The 5,850-nt window shown below is 33.9% G+C and overlaps 1 protein-coding gene across 1 annotated transcript in view; it reads left to right on the top strand.

The window, feature by feature from the left end:
* Positions 1 to 4,576: 4,576 nt before the first annotated feature.
* The window catches only part of LOC131935665 (complement component C1q receptor-like), a 21,106-nt gene continuing 19,832 nt past the window's right edge, over positions 4,577 to 5,850 (top strand). Inside the window, exon 1 of the mRNA XM_059292184.1 lies at positions 4,577 to 4,602. The gene's annotated coding sequence lies outside the window, so the exon portion shown is untranslated. The remainder of the gene's footprint in view (positions 4,603 to 5,850) is intronic.

Below are 5,850 nucleotides of genomic sequence, written 5' to 3'. Positions count from 1 at the left end.
TGGTAATAGGATCAGATAGAAATTGTATTTAATATAAAACTATTAATTCAAAACATTGCAGGTGATTACTTACTTACTTAGTTAATCCTCATCATTCCCTGTGGAGTATAGGGCAGCAACAAATCTCCGCCATTCCATTCTGTCTTGGGCGAGCCACTTTAGTTCATGCAAGGTCTTCCAGTAGCCTGCACTTCTTCTTCCATCTCTCTGCTCCATGTTTCCAGTGGTCTTCCTCTCTTTCGGTTTAGAGGCGGGTTCCACTTCAGCGCCATGTTAGGGAGTCTTCTTTTGCTCATGCGTAAAACATGGCCCAGCCATCTCAATCTGCTCATTCGAACTTCTGAAACAATGTAGTTTAATCCTGTCCTTCGCCATATTTCCTTTTTCGGGACTTTGTCGTTCCACTTTATTCTGAGGAAACGTTGGAGGGATCTTGTTTCAAAGCCTCCGAGACGGCTCTCTCCTTTCTTGTTTAGTGCCCATGGCTCTGCAGCATAGAGGAGTACAGATCGTAAATTAGACTTGTAGATCTTTATTTTAGTTCTCTGCTGCAGTGAGGATGATTTCCAGATCTTAGCAAGTCTGTTGAAAGCTTGTTTGAAAGCTTGTGCTGCCATTGCTATTCTGGTGGCTATTTCTTTCTCCATGCTGCCATTTGCTGATATATAGCTGCCGAGGTATTTAAAGTCTTCGACCTATTCTTGATCTGCTCCATTCGCAAAGGTCTTGAGAGCACTTTTGGCTTTTATTTTCATTAGCATGGTTTTCCCGGAGGTTATCTTTAGCACACGCTTTTAGACATTTGACGTTCATCCGTTTAATATGTATTAGCAATTTGCATGTATTTAATATATTTTTACGCTATGCAAAAGAGTAAAAACAGTGGCAACTATAAAATAAATTTAAGTCGTTATATAAACAAACCCTACTCTATTACTTATAATAAGACACGGCGATGCAAGTAAAAAGCACTAATGTGATGTGTTTATTTTTATGTTTCCAAAATCTATAATGATGACGAACTGACGCACGCTTATGTTTTAGATATTCGAGAATATTTAGCGGAGATCACTCCCGCTTTATTTTTTTTTTAGGATCTTAAAAACATGCAACAGTTATCTCCTAAAATATAAATTATAGTCAGCAGAATTCAATTTTGTATGATGGAGAACAAGCTTACATTGGTCAATTTTCGGACCACGAGACACTTTTTGAGAATCGTTTAGAGATTATGTACAGTATTGCCGGGTCGATTTTGGTTTTAATGTTTTATTAATGGCTCTATGCCTCTTATTGAAATTCCGATTGCATGTGTATTTCAAAGGCTGGTAGAAAGTCATTTAAATGTTAGACAAGGGGTCGGCGTGGGGACAGCCACTCTTCTAGGAGAGACAACACCAAAATTAAACAACTGCTGCCTTGTAGTTTGTTCTTGGATGGATAAAGGCTATGGAAGCAAATCTAATAAAATACTTAAAAAAAAACTTTTTTAAAAAACCACGTTTTTCTTGTGGACTAAAAAGTAGAAAATAACTATTTACATACATTTGATGACAAAAAACGTGGGTACGTTCACCATCAAATTTCCCGACCCATCTGCCCGACCCACGTTTTTTGTCATCAAATGTATGTAAATAGTTATTTTTTACTTTTTAGTCCACAAGAAAAACGTGGTTTTTTAAAAAGTTTTTTTTTAAGTATTTTATTTTCTCCTTTTTAGTCCGTTGCTACACATGAAAAACGTGGTTTTTAAAAAAGTGTTTATAAATACACGGACTAAAAAAATCTTGAGCGACCAGGATTCGAACCTGGGTTGTCGCGGCCACAACGCGAAGTACTAACCACTATACGATCACGGCCAGCGCGCTCACATCGATTGGGGCCGAAGTAACTGTGTCTATAGGCCTCCAGTCTTGTCGGTATCTTTAGAAATCATGTCCTCAATTTTATGGTCCTTGGGGCGTAATTAAATTAAGCTAATTACGGTCTCTAATTGCTAGTTTTTATGATTGCATCTGAAATTGTTAGGCGAAAGTAACCTGCATGCCAAATTTCAGAACTATAGAACAATCAGAAGTGGGCTAATTTTCGATGTCAATTTTAACAACAAACACATCCACGCGAAGCTGAGTTAATAAAAACGTGTTAAAAAGAAAAGCAGGCTGAAATCGGAGTCAATAGCCTCAATGGCGCATAACCAGTTGACACGTAACGCTTAATTGTGTTGGAGGTGTGGTCGAGTCGGCAAAAAAAGCTCATGGTTGATAAATTCGAACAAAGTCTCGAGATCAAACCCACTGGCAGATAAATCTCGATCCCCTTCAACACTCATAATTAAGAACGAAGAAGAAGAAGAAAAAGATGTTAGACAAGGTATACATCAACGTAGAAATGTTATATACATCCATATCTAAAAATATCTAAAAATATATATCCTTACATTTATATGTAAATATATATATATATATATATATAACGTGAATGAGGGTAGGACCATCAGTAATGTTCAGCCGAAACAAACGACAAAATGACGGTACAATATACTAATTTTCTTAGCTTTTAAAATTTCGGCAAAAGGTTTTGCCTTTTGCCACTCAATCGCTCCAACCGTATGTTATTTTACTGATCGGGTAGCGATACAAGAATTCGTGATATTTAATTATCTTTAATACAGTGATCCACGTAAGATGTAATGCAATCAAGTAAAAGTATCTGAACTCGCACGGTAAATTTAAGATAATCGTGAGAATCGAAAAAAAAAACTAGTCGAGTCATTTCTTAACAAAACTGGCTAGTAAAATCGAACATTAAGCATTAATGATGTGTTTTTAGTTTAAGTGCTTAAAGATTGATCTACACACCTTTCCAGTGTAAATCCAATTCTAATTAATTGGTCGATAAAGAGCCCCACTAACAACCATTTTATTTTTCTACTTTTACATAATACGTTTTAATACTGCCGGCTTCTTTTCTAAGTGTTAAAAGAGTTATCTACTCACATTTCCATTACAAGTCATAAAAACTTTTGTTGGCGAAAAAGCGCCACCCCCCCCCCCCCCTTCTACCATTTCAAACAAAATTGGTGGAGCAAGTTTTAACTTCGCAAACTCTATTTTAATGTTACACAATCGTGCAATACATTTTAGTACAGCTGTTTGTTTTTTCTCAGTGTTATCTACTCATCAATCTAGTGTAAACTTCTGCGATTTTAGTTGGAGGAAAAGCGCCCCCACCCCACCCCTCTCGAGGAAAAACTAGAAAGCGGATTGTGCCGGTCAGTGTTTCTTAAAAGTGTATGCTTTACAGTTACACAATTAAGGTAGAAAACAGTTACATCAGTATGTAAATGCGTGTAGCCGTTAAATTTCCTAACTTTAACTGTTTATAATTCCAAAATGCAGCTTAATTTTCTACCCCTTTTGGCGTTCCCCCAGGATCGTCGACCGAGACGGCTACACCCCCCCCCCCCCCCAAATTATGATTCTATGTTCTATTTTAGGAAAAGGCAACCATTGCATATAAATTGTTCACTTAAACAAGGTTCTACAATTAAAATCTTAAAACGTAATCTAGATTTTTAGTTATTCAGATTGCTATTGGACTAAGTGTATTCAACATTGGAGCGTGGATCCTACACAGTGATAGATGAAGCAGCTTAGCTGGGTAGATATAAAAATGTATGATATAAACCTTATCGAGAGATCAATATTAAACGACAAGACATTGCGACCGAAGGATTATAGAGGTGAACGCTTAGTCGGTTGTACATACATCAATACATGATTAATCTTTACTGGTTAACATAGGCGTGTTTATAATTTTTACTTTCTCGTATACGAAGTATAAAAAAATCTCGACGTTTTACAACTCCCTGAGTCAGAAAAACATCTAATTTTGTCCGTATGTCTGTGTGTGTGCAACTCTGAGAAGACGATAACTTCATATCAAATTTGTAGTTTTCTATTAACTTGTAAACGAATTCCGGTGACCGGAAGAGGAACTTATTCTCCTTTTGTTTTTTTAAAAGCCTAAAACTTGAATAACGTATAGCATAGATAAACGAAATTTGAAATTTTAGTAAAAGATCTAATTCTCATATGAAAGTGTAAAGTACTAGTATTTTATACTGTTATACACATATTGTTCGCAGTTAACTTGGTGCGCAATTCTTTTTTCAAAGAGATCCTATTTTAAAAAGGTTTAAGTATGTAAAATCTTATAAAAAATCATGTCTATATTCCGAATTGCATCCCCGTAGTGTTTTATTTGAATATTCGAGAAACTTCAGGGGATGTCCCACCCGCTTTTTATGGGGTTTTAAAATTGGCGATTAATTTACCTAATGTTTGTCCATATCCGAATATTATTGTATTAATTTTTTTTATTTTTGTTCTAAAATACTTAATTATATTAAGCTTAATTCATTTGTATAAACAAACATTTTAATGTGGCGCCACCTATGTTTTTTTATTGTACGCATTAATATTTCCATTCAGTCTTCTGATTGGCTAATGGATTACAAAGACCTTTACAAATATTACAGCGTGGCCCATTTCTGATGTTCGTGGCCGTTTTACAAAAAGATTGAACGTTTGACGATCGGTGAGTCTTTTATATTATAAATATTTATATTAGTGTTAATTAATTGTGTGCATTGCACATTTTTGTTTATATGCGATGATATTTGTTTTGTTTAAAAATAAATTTGAAACAAAATTACTCAAAAAATCACTGTTACAGTATTTGAGAATTTTCTCTAAGAAACAGAAACCGCAGTGTTTCTCACATGCGTAATAATACGTATCGAGTATACTATAATTTGAATTTAAACAAAAGATAGTCTATCAATTATATTGCATTGAGCGTCCATTTAGTTCGTTAAAACAATGGCCTAGCTAGGAATTTTACATTGGGAGGAGGATGTTCAAATTTTTCAAAATATATTATAATATAACTATATATATAACTATGTATATAACTATATATATATATATATATATATATATATATATATATATATATATATATATATATATATATATATATATAATCATTTGAACAAACCGGCTATTGATTATAGCGCTAAAAATATTGGCGCAATACCAAAGCGCGATTTCCGCTGTATACATTTAATCAGCAACGCAGTCGCTCGGTGCATTCACACATTTTTACACCACAGTAATCAAAGTATTTATATGTAAGGATATTAGATTCGTTTTTGTTAGCTATTTTTTTACATTTATCATTTGAATGAATAATAAATAAAGAGTATTTTTAATATACCTTATTTCCAGTTAGATTTTCGAGAGCCAAACTGTTTTGTTTACATTTTTATGAGACTTTGAAACTAGGTCTAAATTCAAAATCTAGTCTAGATTTAGATCTCATTTTAAAAAAAATACTATCGAATCGTATTTCCACAAAATTGCGCTTTACATATAATTATTTTTTTTCTCATTTGTAACTTTAGATTGAGGGTTTATCTTCGTGTTAAGAAATGTTTTATATGGTAGTTACAACATTTTGGCCTACACGTTAAACGACAAAATAAACTACTTGGAACTTAAATTTAAATGTTAAACGATTATTAGCATGCTATAGTGATAAGATTACATGTTTACATTTCAGATCAAACTTGAAATTATTTAATCCCGTGATCTGAAATTGTATTTACAGATGCTAACATGTAGCAGAGCGAGAAGGCTGGTTTAACTTAGCTTAAAATCTCAAGCTGTCAAGCAACACAATTATATTATTTCAGTAGTCACAAAAATATTCTCGTCTGACTTACCAAATAAAGATCAGTTTAATCAGACCAGCCCCTGTCAACAGACCAGTCTTACCATACCA

This window comes from Physella acuta, unplaced genomic scaffold, assembly GCF_028476545.2.
Source record: "Physella acuta isolate Inbredline_101_S28 unplaced genomic scaffold, ASM2847654v3 ptg000151l, whole genome shotgun sequence".
In the NCBI taxonomy this organism is placed as follows: domain Eukaryota; kingdom Metazoa; phylum Mollusca; class Gastropoda; family Physidae; genus Physella; species Physella acuta.
This window is presented reverse-complemented; position numbering and strand designations above follow the sequence as displayed.